The sequence below is a fragment of the Equus caballus genome, chromosome 14, assembly GCF_041296265.1.
Source record: "Equus caballus isolate H_3958 breed thoroughbred chromosome 14, TB-T2T, whole genome shotgun sequence".
NCBI lineage: Eukaryota > Metazoa > Chordata > Mammalia > Perissodactyla > Equidae > Equus > Equus caballus.
The window spans coordinates 86,460,677-86,476,919 of NC_091697.1; the positions used below are offsets into that span (position 1 = coordinate 86,460,677).

Sequence of the window (16,243 nt, forward strand, 5' to 3'; positions counted from 1 at the left end):
GGTTTGTCATATATGGCCTTTATTATGTTGAGGTACTTTCCTTCTATACCCATTTTATTGAGAATGTTTTTTATCATAAATGGATGTTGGATCTTGTCACATGCTTTCTCCGCATCTATCGAGATGCTCTTGCGATTTTTATTCCTCATTTTGTTATTGTAGTATATCATATTGATTGATTTGTGCTTGTTGAACCATCCCTACATCCCTGGAATAAATCCCACTCGATCATGGTGTATGATCCTTTTAGTGTATTGCTGTATTCAGTTTGCCAATATTTTGTTGAGGATTTTTGCATTGATGTTCATCAGTGATATTGGCCTGTAATTTTCCTTCTTTGTGTGTCCTTGTCTGGTTTTGGTATCAGGGTAGTGTTGGCCTCACAGAATGAGTAGGAAGCGTTCCATCTTCTTCAATGTTTTGGAACAGTTTGAGAAAGATAGGTGTTAAATCTTCTTTGAATGTTTGGTAGAATTCTCCAGAGAAGACATTTGGTCCCAGACTTTTGTTTTTTGGGAGGTTTTGATTACTGTTTCAATCTCTCTACTTGTGATTGGTCTATTCAGATTCTATATTTCTTCTTGATTCAATTTTGGGAGGTCGTATGAATCTAAGAATTTAAACGTTTCTTCTAGGTTATCCAATTTGTGGGCATATAGTTTTTCATAGTATTCTCTTACAATCCTTTGTATTTCTGTGGTATCTGTTGTAATTTCTCCTCTTTAATGTCTAATTTTATTTATTTGAGCCTTTTCTCTTTTTCTCTTAGTAAGTCTGGCTAAGGGCTTTTCAATTTTGTTTATCTTCTCAAAGAAACAGTTCTTAGTTTCAGTGATTCTTTCTATTGTTGTTTTTAAGTCTCTATTTCATTTATTTCTGCTCTAATTTTTACTATTTCCCTCCTTCTGCTGACTTTGGACTTTGTTTATTCTTCTTTTCCTAGTTCTGTTAGGTGTGGTTTAAGATTACTTATTTCAAATTTTTCTTGTTTGTTGAGGTGGGCCCATATTGCTATAAATTTCCCGGTTAGAACTCCTTTTGCTGTATCTGATAAGAATTGGTATGTTGTACTTTCATTTTCATTTGCCTCCAGGCATTTTTTGATTTCTCCATTGATCCAATGGTTGTTCAGTAGCATTTTGTTTTGTCTCCACGTATTTGTGGATTTCCTAGCTTTTTTCTTGTAGTCGATTTCTAGTTTCATAGCATTGTCATTGGAAAAGATGCTTGATATGATTTCAATCTTCTTAAATTTATCGAGGCTTGCCTTTTTTACCAACATATGGTCTATCTTTGAGAATGTTCCATGTGCACTTCAGAAGAATGTGTATTCTGCTGTTTTTGGATGGAATTTTCTCTATATACCTATTAAGTTTATCTCATCTATTGCTTCGTTTAAGGCCACTGTTCCTTGTTGACTTTCTTTCTGGGTGATCTGTCCATTGATGTAAGTGGGATGTCGAGATCCCCTACTATTATTGTGTTGCTGTCACTTTCTCCGTTTAGGTCTGTTAGTAGTTGTTTTACATACTTTGATGCTCCTGTGTTAGGTGCATATATATTCATAAGTGTTATTTCCTTTTGGTGAAATGTTCCTTTTATCGTGACATACTGCCTCTCTTTTTCTCTCGTTCTCTTTTTTATCTTGAAGTCTGCTTTGTGTGATATAAGTATGGCAACATCTGCTTTCTTTTGTTTGTCATTTGCTTGTAGTATCATCTTACATCCCTTCACTCTGAGTCTATGTTTGTCTTTAGAGCTGAGGTGTGTTTCCTCGAGGCAGCATATTGTTGGGTCTTGTTTTTTCAATCCATCCATCCACTCTGTCTTTTTATTGGAGAATTCAATCCATTTACATATAGAGTAATTATTAGCATATATGATGGCTTAACATTGCCATTTTATCTCTTGTTTTTTTGTTGTTCTATATTTCCAATATTTTTCTTTCCTTGTATTTCTGACTGCCATTTCAGTTTGGTAGTTTTCCGTGATGGTTGTCTCCATTTTCTCTTTATTTATGATTTGTGGCTCTATTCTGATTCTTTGTTTAGTGGTTACCATGAGGTTTGTATAAAAGATCTCATACATTAGCCTAAGCAGGTTCCCTCCATTTCCTGTTCCCCCTCTGAATTATTGTTGTCACAAATTATTCTGTTTTGTGTTGTGATATAGATTGAAGTGTTCATAGTTATTTTTTATGCTTTCCTTCCCTTTACCTTTTATGTTATAATTAAGCATTTGTCAAACTGTTCTGATAGACAACTGCAATTTTCTGATTTTGTCTCTTTATCTCCTTGCTCAAAGCTTTGTAAACCTTTGCCTTTTTGTTTCAGGTAGGAGGTCTTCCTTCATCATTTCTTGTAAGGGAGGTCTAGTGGTGATCAATTCCCTCAAATTTTGTTTATCTGAGAAAGATTTGATTTCTCCATCGTGTCTGAAGGATAGTTTCATTGGATAGATTATTCTTGGCTGAAAGCTTTTGTCTTTCAGTATTTTGAGTATATTATTCCACTCTCTCCTCCTAGCCTGTAAGGTTTCTGATGTGGAATCTACTGAAAGCCTGATAGGGTTTCCTTTGTAGTTATTTTCTTCTGCTTTGCTGCCCTTAATATTTTTTCTTTGTCATTTATTTTTGCCAGTTGTACTATTATTTGCTTTGCAGAAGGTCTTTTAGTACTGATGTAATTAAGAGTTCTATTGGCTTCATGTACATGTAAGTCCAGTTCCTTCCCCAGGTTTGGGAAGTTCTCAGCTATTATTTCTTTGAACAAGCTCTCTGCTCCTTTATCCCTCTGTAATACCTATAATCCTTATATTACTTTTCCTAATTGAGTCAGATATTTCTCAAAGAATTTCTTCATTTTTAAAAAATCTTAGTTCTCTCTCCTCTTCTACCTAAAGCATTTCTATATTTCTGTCCTCTAATTCATCAATTCTGTCCTCCATAACATAAGCTCTATTTTTTATGGTTTCTAGATTATTTTTTATCTCAATCACTGTGTTCTTCATATCCAGAATTTCTGTGTGGGTTTTTTTTAGAGTTTCAACTCCTTGGTGAAGTATTCCTTCTGCTCATTAATTTTATTCCTGAGCTCATTGAACTGTCTTTCTGAGTTTTCTTATAACTCGTTGAGTTTGTTTATGACAACTATTTTGAAATCTCTGTCATTTAGATTGTAAATTCCTGTGACTTCAGCATTGATTAATGGAGATGTGTCATTTTCTTTCTGCCCTGAATTGTTACTGTAGTTCTTCATGGTATTTAATGAATTGATTCTTTGCCAGTGCATTTCTGGTAGTATCAGGTCACAGATTCCACCTGCCACTGCTAGGGGGGAGCAGGAGCTGTTTTCTGATCCTGCCTCATCTTCTGGAAGTTGTGTGGTTGGGGCTACTCTGCATTCATGAGGGCTGGCCCCAGCTGCTCTGCAAGTTGTGCTCACATGGGCAGGGCCTCTGCAGTGGGTGGCAGGTCAAGTACCATAGATGAGGTGTCTGTGCTCAACAGGGGACCAGCTTAGCTGCTGCACTCCTGGCGGGAGGGGCACCTACACGGGAACTGAACTGCCACATGGGGGGTCCTATGGGCTGCTGTGCTCCATGAGTGGGGTGCCTTCTGAGCAGGCAGGGTACTTCTTACCTGTGCTGTGCTAGCAGGGAGGGGTGCCCATGTGCTGAGATGCTACTTGGTGGATCCTGTGGGCTGCTGTGCTCTGTGGGCTGTGGTGTCTTCTGAGTGGGTGGTGTGCTTTCTCTCCTGTGCTGCACTTGCAGGCGGGTACCTTCACAGGGTCTGAGCCAACATCACTCAATGTAGAGCATTCTCACTGGCAGGACTACTGCAACATGGTGGGCACTCCTGTGGGCTGGGCTGCAACTCTGAAAGTGTTTGCACAGGCCAGTCTGTCCCTGCCTCCTCTTACAGTCATGCTGGCCACTGTGTGAGGATCTGTGACCTGGCTCGCTATTGCCAGGGAGAGAGGGGGTGCACTCACCTCATTCTGCTGCCTCCCAGAGATCCAGTCCACCCACCTTCAGCTGAATGCTGTGTGGATCTCTCAGATGTACTGTTGTGCTATGCAGGGAATCCTCTGCTGGTTAATGGATGTCCATTTAGTTGTAAGTTAGAGCAAAGAGATTAAGGGAACAGCTCACTCTGCCATGATGCTAGCATCACTCTTCTGAAATACTATTTTTATCTTACCTTTCTATGTTTTCCTAGGAAGTCAAAAACAATACACAAATAACACACAAAAATATACCAATGATATAAAGAGTATAACACTACAGAAGAATATGGAGTAACCCAAATACCTCCTGGATCTCTCTTTCTGCACAACCCCACCCCTCTCTTCAAACCTCTCCATTCTCACTTCATTCTCATAAGCAAATCTCCACAATGGCTTTGTTTTCTTTCTTCCAGTGGTTGAATTTTGCGATGGAAGGGAGAATGGAGAAATTCTTAAAACAGGCTATTAGAAGTCTTAATACATATAGATGCTTAATATTCCCACTGGAACTATTGCACTGCTGTTGGAAGTATAAAATCATAAAACCACTTTGGAAAGCCATATAATATAATTTGCTAAAGTTGACTGAGGCATATTCTATAAAATGTTTGGGATCAGGAATGAGACAAGAATTCTTGCACTCACCACTTTTATTCAACATTATACTGACTGTAGCTCTAGCCAGAGCAATGAAGTAGGAAAAAAAGTATGATTGGAAAAGAATAAATAAAACTGTCACTATTAGCAGATGACAAATTTCTGCATGTAGAAAACCCCAAGAGACTACAGATATGGTCAATATAAAAATTAATTTTATTTCTATATATCAACAAGGACTATAAAATTTAAATATTAAAAAAGATTAAAAAATGCCAGTTGTAAATAGCATCAAAAGTATCATGTACTTAGGCAAATCCTCAAGAAAGAAAACTATAAAACATTGTTGAGGTAATTATAGAAGATTTAAATAAATGGAGAGATGTACACATTCACTGATGAAAAGAGTTCACATTTTAAAGATGTCAATTTTCCCCAAATTAATCTATAGATTCAATGCATTTCCACTTAAAATCTCAGCATTTTTACTCTGTGGAAATTAAAAAGCTGATTCTAAAATTTATATGGAGATTCAGAGGGCCAAAAGTAGGCAAGGAAATCCTTAAGAACAAAGTTGAGAGATATGCTCTACTGACTAGCAAGGCTTAATATGAAGTTAGAACAATTAAGACACTGATATTGTCCAAAAGCCCAATGGAAATAAACAGAAAACCCAGAAACAGACTCATATATGGTTGATATGTGACACAGGTGGCACTGAAGAGCAATGGGAAAAGAACAATCCTTTCAATTAATGGTGCTGAGTATATTTAGTAATTGTATTGGGAGAGGGCAGGAACTTGACAACTTCCCCTCCTCCCCACCCTGCTCAGCACACAAAGTAATTCCAGGTGGATTGTAATTATGAATGTGAAAGGTGGAAAAACAAGGTATCTGCAAGATAACATACAGCAGTATCTTTACGACCTCAGGATAATCAAAGATTTCTTAAACATGATGTAAAAACTACTAACCATAATGGGAAAGATTGATAAATCAAAATACATTAAAACTAAAACTATCTATCAAAACATTCTCTTAATAGACTGAAAATGAAAGTCGTAGTGTTTGAAAAACACAAAATCTGTAGATGCTTTTATTCCATAAACAGCTATTTTGTCTATATTTTTAGATGAGATCTTTCCTTATGTTTATTTGCAAATGTTATTAAACTAATTTAAAAAAAGGTTTCTATTTTCCCTTAGATTTTCCTTTTTCTATTCGCAGAGTTTCTGCCTTTCATTATCTCTTTTTTTCAGATGTTATGATTATTCCTGTGAGTTCATTTCTCATTGGTATTTAAACTTCCTGTTTGCCCATTTGTGAATGAAGATTCCGGTTAGAGCAACTTTCTCCAGTTATTGTGAGGGAGGGTTAGTTTGTGCCACTGAGGTGGGGAGGGCAAGTGGTATGTCAATTTAGTTTGTGGGTTCCTCTTGCTCTTGGAAAATGCTACCAACCTGGACCGAAAGCAGTCCGCTGCCTCTGCAACCCTGTTTCCTGCACTCATTACCTTAGTCCAGAAGTAAATGCTGTTCTTACCTCTCAACTACTGTTCAGCAGAAGCAGAAGAAAGTGCTGATCAACTGTGTTGCTACATGTGTCTTCTTCAATTCCCCTCACGGTCACCACCAAGCCCTATGCACTCTTTGGATATATTTACCCTTTGTCTGGAGCATCTCTCAAACTTTTTAGACTTCTTCTTTCCCTATTTTAGACTAGAATTTCTCCAATCTTGATGGTTGGTTTCAGGGGCATGTGACCTGTGCAGAACCCCAGGGCCTGGCACTCAGGAAGGCCCTTTGCTTGGTTTGATGCTCTTCTGTTGCCATTTTCCCATTTTGAAATCCTTAATCATTTTTGAACAATGGTGCTAGATTTTCATTTTGCACTGGGCCTTCCAAACCATGAAGCTGGGCCTGCTGGTCTGATGTCTTTTTCAATATAATCTTGATTGCTTAATAGCTTTCAGAATTCTTCAAACATTTTCTTAAGCTATAGTAATGCTTGCCTGTAACCAATGCAATTACACTTTTTATTTTGTAAGCTTTATTGAGGTATCAAATTTATTTGTTTCGAGTGTATAGTTCAATGATTTTTAGTAGGCTTACAGAGTTATGCAACTATCACTACAATTGAGTTCTAGAACACTTCCATTGCTGCAAAAAGATTTCATGTGACCATTTGAAGTCGTTCCTTGTTCCCATCACCAGCTCCAGTACTTTTTATATTTTAAATGTGTTTTTAAAAATATGACTTCTTACAGTATGTGTGTGTGGGGGCAAGATTCTAAACTTCTCTTTAAGGAAGTTGAGAAGAAGAAAAACTTTGAAGACAATGATAGTCTTCATAAGGGGAGTATGTGAAGCTATCAATCTGAGCTGTCTGTCACCTATCTCTTCCTTCTTTCTTTAGTAGGTAGTTAGTAAGAGACCACTGTTGAGTGACCTCAAGTCTGATGACAAGATACTGAATAGGATCTGCTTAGATTTAGGCACTTCTACTTAAATAAAACCTGCTCCCCTTAGTTTTCTTTTGGATTTTCAACAAAAAGAAATTACTTGAAAATAATATAGCCATACTGCTTAACCTCATAAGCTGTTACATTGCTAAACTCAGGAGAATAATAATTAGAGATAAATTATACCAAGCAGACTTTTTACAGTCACTCTTCTTTTGATTTTAATTTGTATAAAATATTTACTTTTTCTGATTACAAAACTCCTAAATAGTTATATTTATAGAACTACACAATATAGAAAGATATATAGAGGAAAATAAAATCTCCAATATTCTAAAACTGTGTCACATTTCCTTCTAATATTTTTCTTTGCACATACGTGTTTATCTAGTGGGGTTTTTTTTGGTCCAGTATGGGATTACAACTCATATACAATTTTTTGCTTGATGTTTCATGTATATGCAATCATTTATACATATTCATAAATATTCTTCAAAAACATAATTTGTGTGAGTGGCAGGTGACCTTGGACAAAGAGCAAGCCTGGGAGCAGGATGTCAAATACTAGACTGAAAGTGAGAGTGATTAACACCTATATGTGATTTGGATCTTTCTAGATGACTCTGTAGCAAAGAGACTGAAGATGATAGAAATTCTTCTCCAGCCCATCCCGTTACAGAACTCTAGTAATTAAGTGGTAGGGTAGAAGATTCTTTTAACTAATTTGCTTAAGCAGATTAAAATAACCCCCCATTCCTTAAATGTGATTACTTTCTACATATTTCTTTTCTATTTTAATGATTCCATTTATGTAAAATGTCAAGAATAAGCAAATACATAGAGACAGAAAGAAGATTAGTGGTTTTCAGGGGCTGGGGCAGGGGGAGCGGAATGGGGAATGACTGCTAATGGTACAGGGTTTCTTTTTGGGGATGATGAAAATATTCTAGAGTTAGACGGTGGCACATTGTGAATATACAAAAAATCACTAAGTTGTACATCTTACAAAGGTGAATTTATGGTATGTGAATCATACATATTTCTTAGTATATTTACATTACAATATTTATTTATATGTTTCTGCTCCCAAGAAATTGTTATTCCACAAAGGTGAGATCTGTATTTAGTGCAATTCCTAACATATACTAGGTGTTCAGTAAAAGCTTATTGGTGAGAGAACTAGAGAGAAATGAGAACAAAGTATCATTTTTGTTTTTAATCATCATTTAGGCCACTGAATAAGCCCACTAATCTCCCCGAATGCAGAAAGCATATAGATATGTAATTTAATTAGACAAGTCCAATACAGTCACATGAAATCACTTGGCAAGGTGCCTGGCATGTAATAAGAAACTGATAAATACCAGCTATTATCATTAATAAAAATAACCTGCCTCCATATAGTCAGAAGCCTGAGCACCCAGCACTGGAGGTCAGGGACAAGTTGTAGTTGCTCATGGGTAGCACTTGTGGCACCAACACCCAGGAATGGGCATGCGTCTCCTCTAGTCTGGTGTGTCCAATTGGAAACTTGCTTGGAGTGCCCCTTGGCCAACGTTCTTTTCATTCGCAGATATATTATTGACAATTGAGCTCAGCCCTGTCAGTCTAAATTACATTAAGAGGCTTAGGAGATGCTCTGCAAAGAGAAAACAGGATTTGGCAATTTGATTTCAGGAAGACTTGAAAGGTCAGAGATGGAAGGCCAAGGTGGAAAAAAAGGGCTTTCAGCTTCTGCAGCAAGAACCAACAATCTGAGCAAGAATGACAGCTAGGGAAGTGTAGGAGTAATGTCTTCAGGAAGAATCATCCACCATGACAGAATCTTGTCTATTGGAGGTGGGAAATACACAATTGTCTAAAAGAAATGCGGTTTGTTAATTTTGCTCTTCTCATATGATTTCTAGTTAAAATAGTATTTTTGGCTCATCAAAACAATTTTCCTTACTTAGTAAAACTAAAAAGTTATTTTAATTCCCCCTTAGTGTTTTTCATTATTTTTGTCAAATTTTATTCAAAGCTGCTTTTAAGAGCAGTGCTAAATTTCATGCTTTAAATAAACTCTGTTTCTTTCTTGTAAGCAATTGGCAATTATGTAAGAAGTTATTGAAATAAATATACTTAAGTGAGGTTTTCTAGAATATATTTTCACTCATGGTCACTTGTTTGTTTTATAACTAGTTATCATGTCGTGTTCTGTTGGTTGTTTGCAGATGAAAGTGTTTTTTTTTTTTTTAACCAAGTATAATTTTAAATAAGTAGACTTATGAGCCTGAAATATAACCATACATTCTTGTTCATGAAGTGCTTATTATTATGGGCTTCGTGTCTGACCCTGGATCAGTTACTCAACAGCTCTGAGCTGCAATTTCCTACAAAATCTAACAAGAGAAAATAATAGTATCTTGTTTATAGGATTCCTTTGAGGATTCAATGAGAAACTGAATTTAATCGTTAAGCATTAGACTTGGTGCATATTAAATGCTCAATAAATAGTTTTTTAAAAAAATTATTTAAGTGTGTGAATGTGAGAGACAGTCCAGCAGGCATTGTTTTCCTGACAGATTATGTTTATACGACTGTGCAGGAAGATTGTAAACATCTGTGCCTTGGTTACCATTTCTCTGATTTATTTAACCACGTGAATTTTGTCAACTATTTTCAGATACAGGCAATGCCATCTACACTGCACAGATGCTTTCTTCAATCCATCAACAATGTCTGGGAGCAGCATCACCTAAGACTGGACACATTAAAACTTAAAGTCAAGGAAATCTGAGCTTTTGGATTTTGAGGCTCCTGGAGTGCTTCTAAACTCTTGTGTGCCTCTGCTCTGATACTGGAAAAGCTGATCTTTCCAAACATATATTTTTTTAGAGTCAGCACATCAGGACTGCCAGACTCATTAGGGAAAGGAAAGCAAGTGGAAGAGGTTGAGAAAGTTAAAAAACATAATTTAATGCCTGCTTCACTACTCATTTTTAATACTAGAATATTAAGTAAGTATAAAGGCAAGAAAGCAGAATTTTTTGGAAATAGCCTTTCTATAAAAGTGTTACACACCCGTTGTAGGCAAATCAGAAAACTCAGAGAACAGAAAAAAAATTTCTCATTGTCCTTTCACCCAAAGATAACCACCCTTAACATTTTGATTATATGCTTTATTATGATTATTTCTGTACACGTATACGGACACATGTGCATATATATGCACACATACATATATATGTGTATTTTACAAAAATGGAATCGCATTGCACAATGTCTTGTCACCAGCTTTTCCCACTTGGTGAGATATTGCTAAAAATCTTTCACATCATTTTAATGTTCTTTTACACGATCCTTTTAAATAGATGTAAACCAATGCACTGCAGAAATAAAACGTTATTTCCTTAATCTCCTCATTTTTGAGAGTTAGTTTTCGATCTTACTGCTATTATTAAGAAATAAGACTGTAAAAAAAGCACAAGGGTATTCAACGGGGAATTTTTTCTTTCTGTATTTGATGATTTGAGCTCTTCTCCACTGTCCCCCAGGTAGGCAGGGCAATCGTTTAGAAATGTAAATGAGATCATATAGTTTCTTGCTTAAAACTTTGCACCTAGAGTAAAATCCAAAGCGTTTCCCATGGCTCACAAGGCCTAAGCAATCTGACCCCTAACACATTTTCTGATTCCACCTCTGTCCCTCGTCCTTCACCAGTCTCGCCTACCCTCCATATTCTTTAGCTACATTGGCCTTTTTTTCTGTTCCGCAAACATGCCGAGCGCATTGCCGTCTTAGGGTCTTTGCTCTTGCTGTTCCCTCTGTTCGGCAAGCTCTATCAGTTATCTTCACACGGAGAACTCTTACTGCTGTGTCTAACATATGGAAAGAGTCACTAAATGTTGTTAGTTATAATAGTGTTCTTTAGAAGTTTTCTGTCCTTAGAATGCCTGATTGTTCTGGGTTTTCCTCTTTCACTTTTTTGAAGTAAAGGATGTATGGTGACAACTTTCCCTATAGGGAAAAAGATGGAAGATGTGTCTGCGTCAGTTAGAATAAACTGATTTTGCTCCAGCGATGAACTGTCTTCCAAATCTTAGTGGCTTAAAACAGCAAACATGTATTTTTTGTTCATGCTACCCGTCCAGTGTGGACTGGCAAGAACGTTCTATTCATTGTAGAGATGCTAACATTTTATGACACCCCAACTCAACATAAGGTTTCAGGGTTTGCCATGTCAGAAGAAGGAAGAATAGATAATGGAGCATTATCAATTAAAGGGTTTATCCAAGAAGTGACATAAATCAGTGCTCAGATTTTATTGACTATGAGTCTAGATCTGCTGTTTCCTGTCTGCATTCCCATCTTTTTATTAGGAAGGCCTTGATGGCAGCAAACAAATTTTTTTATTGGGCTTTTCAAAATAATTTGAAATACTTTTAACAATTTAGATTCTTGGGTCTAATTTAGACTATTAGACAATTTAGATTAGGGTCCCACTGTCCAAGATTCTAATTTAGTTGGTCTGGGCTGGGGAGGGGTTATCAGTTTATTTGCATTACATTTAGTAACTCAGTTACAGTTGATTTGGAAAGCCCACTTTTTGAAACACACCTCTAGAGAGCAGAACAATGGTTAGTCTATTGTAAGTGCTTAATAAATATTTTTGGATTGACTGTACAATTAGAGCTCCTTTTTTGGATAAGGATTTAAAGGAACAAATCAATAATTTAAATGAGAAGAATTTGTATATGCCAAATTTTATTAGGAGGAAGAGAAAGGCCCAGAGTTTTATCCACTCACCCTAAAATACCTTCCAACTTCTGAGAGGAGGTAATGCTGGGACTATCTTCCTCTCACTTTGTACAGGTTCCTGGGTTGATCCACACAGCATCCCAGCCATGTCATATATCTTGTTCAGGAAGAAGGCACAAGTATACGGATATGAAAAAAAAGAAATGGATGAATTCTTTGACTCGTTCCATTTGAAATGGACTATGGAGAAAGCAAATCCAATCTCGTGTAATTAGAAGTTACTTTAGCTATGTGAACTACAGCCCACATTTCTTTGACGATGATAGATAATAGCCTCCTTTTTTCATTATATTAAAAATCTAATGGCAAATAACTCGAAAACCCCAAGTAACTGGCAACTAAACTCTTTGTCATTGATCTCTGCTGTATTTTCACACTCTGATCACAGACTAACTATCCTAGGAGTAAAGATCATAATGGTGTCATAAAAACAGAACCATAAATGTATGCTTTTTAAGTTAATGCTCCATTATGATAGATTATCCATCCCCTTGAAAAGCTCAACTATTTAAAACCCAGGTCTGCTAAATTTTCAATATTCAGGCTTTTCTCTGAAAGGAATCTTCATGCTGGAGGTCTCCCTGGGTATGTATTCACAAGCATTACGTTTTGTTCATAAAATCTGAAGGCTTCTAAAGTTATCAAAACTTTCGTGCAAACTGTGTAAAACAAAAACCATGACAAAAAACTGGTGCTTAAAATATCCATTAGTTGTTTTAAAAATTAATTTGTAGGAGATTCTATTCTCATAATTGCCGTGAAGTCTTGCTTTAATAACATGACTATTTGTCCCTTCTCTGGTCAAGTTATTCATAATGTTAGACTATTCTTACAGGCTATGTATGAATGTGGGCACTCACGGAGCGTGGGCTAAAAGGAAGGCAGCAAGGGAATATTTGTTCGGTTACTGTCTTGCTGAAAATGTCAGTGTGTTGCTTTAACATTTGTGTTCTGACCAGTGAATCTAGGTGTCTTGGCTGGGAAGTGCATAGGTAATTTTGCCTTTGCCTGAATGTGGATCAAGTTTAGCTGATACTTCTCTAATAGACAATAACAAACCGAAAGGCTCAAAGCACGCAAGAAAATCACATGTCCTCAAAGACTTGCTTCCTTCTGTTACTGCAGGAAGGTTTATGCTTTTCCTGGATCGCGTCTGAGAAGCAATGTGTACAGCGGAGTTGTGGTCTCCCATAGATTTCTCTGCAGTGTTCTTGTAATCAAATGGCTTTGTCTGTTTAGAATATACTATGAACAATAATAGTCATGAGCACATATAGCCAGGAGATTGTTTGTACTGTGCTGGTTAACAGGCCACGCAATATCATCACAGAGAACAGAATGATATGAAAATTGGGACCCAACAGTTCTAAGCTGTCTATCCTGCTTGGAACATTCATGTGGACTTAATTTTTTTAATTTAGGTGTAGAGTTGAGCTAATCATATTCCTCAGCTCACACCTCATTATAATTACTGGTCCTGGGAAAGCCCTTCTATTGCTTTATCCCATTTCTTCCTCATTTTCTATGCCTATTTCCTTCTTTTCTCTAAAAAATAACCTAATGTGTTTGCTATGTATCTTTGTACTTGTTCTTGTGAAATGTGTATTGTTGGTTTGTGTGCTTACATTTTTAATTTTCACAGATGGAGCCAGATTATAAATGTCAGTTGATTTTTTCTTGTTTCCCTGTTCTATTTATGTTGCTGTGTATATTTCTACTACTCCAGGCTGCTCACCACTGTGCTATTTATTAAGATCTGTATAGTATTCACACTTGATTTTTAAAAGGACAGTTTTGGTTGTCTTCCCTGATGTTTGCTATTTATTAGTTTGTTCATTCTCCATCTCCATCTTTCTAATAATGAAATATGTTTTATAAATGAAGATGCTAACATACGAGGATGAGGGCAAACAGCAGCCTTTAATAATATTTTCCCGTAAAAGTCTGTAATGCCACAGTAATATCACAGCTCTCTGACCTAGGAGAAGACTCCCCTTATTAGCTGAAGACATAATATGCATGAAATATCTCATACTACTCTTTCAGGCTTTCTTATACTTTAATTCTAAATATGGTCCAACTGATGTTATGAAGCTATCCTTGAGAATGCTTGTTTTCACTGAAACATAGAAGCTGCTTGTGCAGATATGGGATCAGGGATGCATGAAGAAATATGTAAATTTGAAATAACATAAACCCAGAGGGTCCTGGAATCAGATGTCCTTTGACACTGGCTTGCTCAGTCATCATGCACGGTCATTAAGTCACTCTACCTTTTTTCTCTTCATAGATCTTAGACAATAATCCAGAGTAGCTTGAGTTTCTTAAGGAAAAGTGATTACTACTATGAAGTAGCACCATTTCCTGTTCTCTTTTTCAGATCTTTGGGTCCTAATGAGGAATGTAAACCAGTCTGATGAGGACCCACTCCTGAGAGCAGCCAGGCTGTACCTCCATCTCTGGAACCGTGCCAGGAGGCTGTGTGCCTAATCTGCTCAGAAATCATTCCTTTCTGTCTATCACTGAAGCTTGAACACACTCCAGGAATTAGGTACTAATTAATGTCAACACATTACAAATGAAAAAAGAAGGAAATTGCTTGGACTCATTCCTGAGGAAATCTTCAGTAATTCGCTTCAGTCAAAGTTAATATGTACCTCAGGGCAGCACTGAACCAAATCATAAAATGCTGCTCATGTGGATGAGTGACCTGGAGGTGACCCATGTTAGCCTCTTGACTGGTATTTGTTTCCATATCATGTCTATTTTGTTAGGATGCCGCTTACAATGTTGGATGATCTGGTTTGTGGTATGAGACAGGCAAAGAATACAGGCTATGGCAATAAGTTCTAGAGTGTCTACCACTACAAAAGTCTAGGGAATGACTTTCAAAAATGGCACTTTCTTGATTTTAATCCATTGCTTCTTTATGGATTTCAATGAATAGCTTCTCCAAGAGTGGAACAAATAGATGATTACATGGATCTTAGGAAGTCTTTCTCTTTTAATCAGAAGTAGATTCTAGTATCACGGTTTTTATGTCTATAAAATTAGGAACTGGACGCTAAATCCAAATAATCACTTTGGGTAATCATGATAACAAATACGTACTAGTATATCATGTTTGATCTGAAGTTATGAGATTGAGTCCAATACGTGAGATACCAGTCAGGGGTAAGTCTGCAGTCAGGAACGGGAGACTCATTCTGCAGCAAAAGCAGTTGGAGCTGCAATAAACCAACAGGGGGTTCAATTTTGGGTTCACTGTTCTTCAGACTTCTTTATTATATTTTTCCCCTTTAAAGATAACCTTGATGTGCACTTTATTAGACTTCAGCAGAATAAGAATGTCTGGACTTGGATGGGTACGTACCCTGCTTGCTTTGCTCAGAACATCAGCTCACTGGAGAAGACTCTATGCTGTCTAATCCCTCCATCTCCAACGCTCAGCACAGCACCCGGCACACAGAATGGGCCAAGAGTACTGAGTAAACGCACATTACACAGTAATGGAGGCAGACCAGAGTGTCAAACCAAGTTTTGACCATAGTAGTAAACTCTTGAAGAACCCATTTAAGTGCATGGGCTTTGGAGTTAAAAAAAAATCTAGATTCCAGTCCTGACAACTTGTATGGCCATGGGTAAGTACCCCTGTTAAGTCCCAGTTTCCTCATCGGTAAACTAAAGTTAATAATGGATTCGCAGAGAAGAGGGGAGAGGCCTATAGTGAAGACTTCTCTGACCACAGCAACCTCAATGATTTTGCTAAAGTTAAAAAACAATTAAGTTCTAGGAAATTTGGCTCTTAATTAAATCCTGCTTTACTTGTTCTCAATTAGGTTTTGTCCTAAATCTTAATACAGAATGAAGGGATTCAAGAGCATGCATTTTCTCTGTTTTCCCAGGTACCTAGCACAGATTACACGTCAACCTCGGTCTGTGTGCCTTCTACAAACCACACCTGGTAGGGAGTGGATATGGAAGAACATGCAAATAAAAAATTCATGAAAGATCTGGTTTATTAAGAAACGTCTGTTTGAAACTTCCTGGCTCCATCCATGTATTAGTATCCTTGCAAATAATTTGTGCAGTTTTCAACGTATTTTTAGTAAAGTCCTGGAAGAGCAAAGGAACAAAGACCTGCAGGATTCCTTCCGGGAGAGTAGCAGGCTGACTAGGACTGGACAGAGAAATCACCCAGAGTGATGAATCAATTTCTAACAGTGATAGCATTGGAGGAAGAGGCTTTTTAAAATAAAAATGGGAGCACAAGATGCACTTTGAAACATTTAAAAGGTAAAAGAAATAGATGTTTTGGTTCTTTTAAAATTTAACAGAAGGATAGCACAGACTTATCAAAAGTCTCGTAGAGTAC

At 36.9% G+C, this 16,243-nt stretch overlaps 1 long non-coding RNA gene across 1 annotated transcript in view; it reads left to right on the forward strand.

Annotated features, from left to right (window-relative positions):
- Positions 1-15,897, forward strand: part of LOC111767959 (uncharacterized) — a 48,538-nt gene extending 32,641 nt beyond the window's left edge. The window contains exons 3-5 of the long non-coding RNA XR_011425757.1: positions 14,249-14,419; positions 15,174-15,509; positions 15,774-15,897. This is a non-coding gene — a long non-coding RNA (uncharacterized lncRNA). The remainder of the gene's footprint in view (positions 1-14,248; positions 14,420-15,173; positions 15,510-15,773) is intronic.
- Positions 15,898-16,243: the final 346 nt, after the last annotated feature.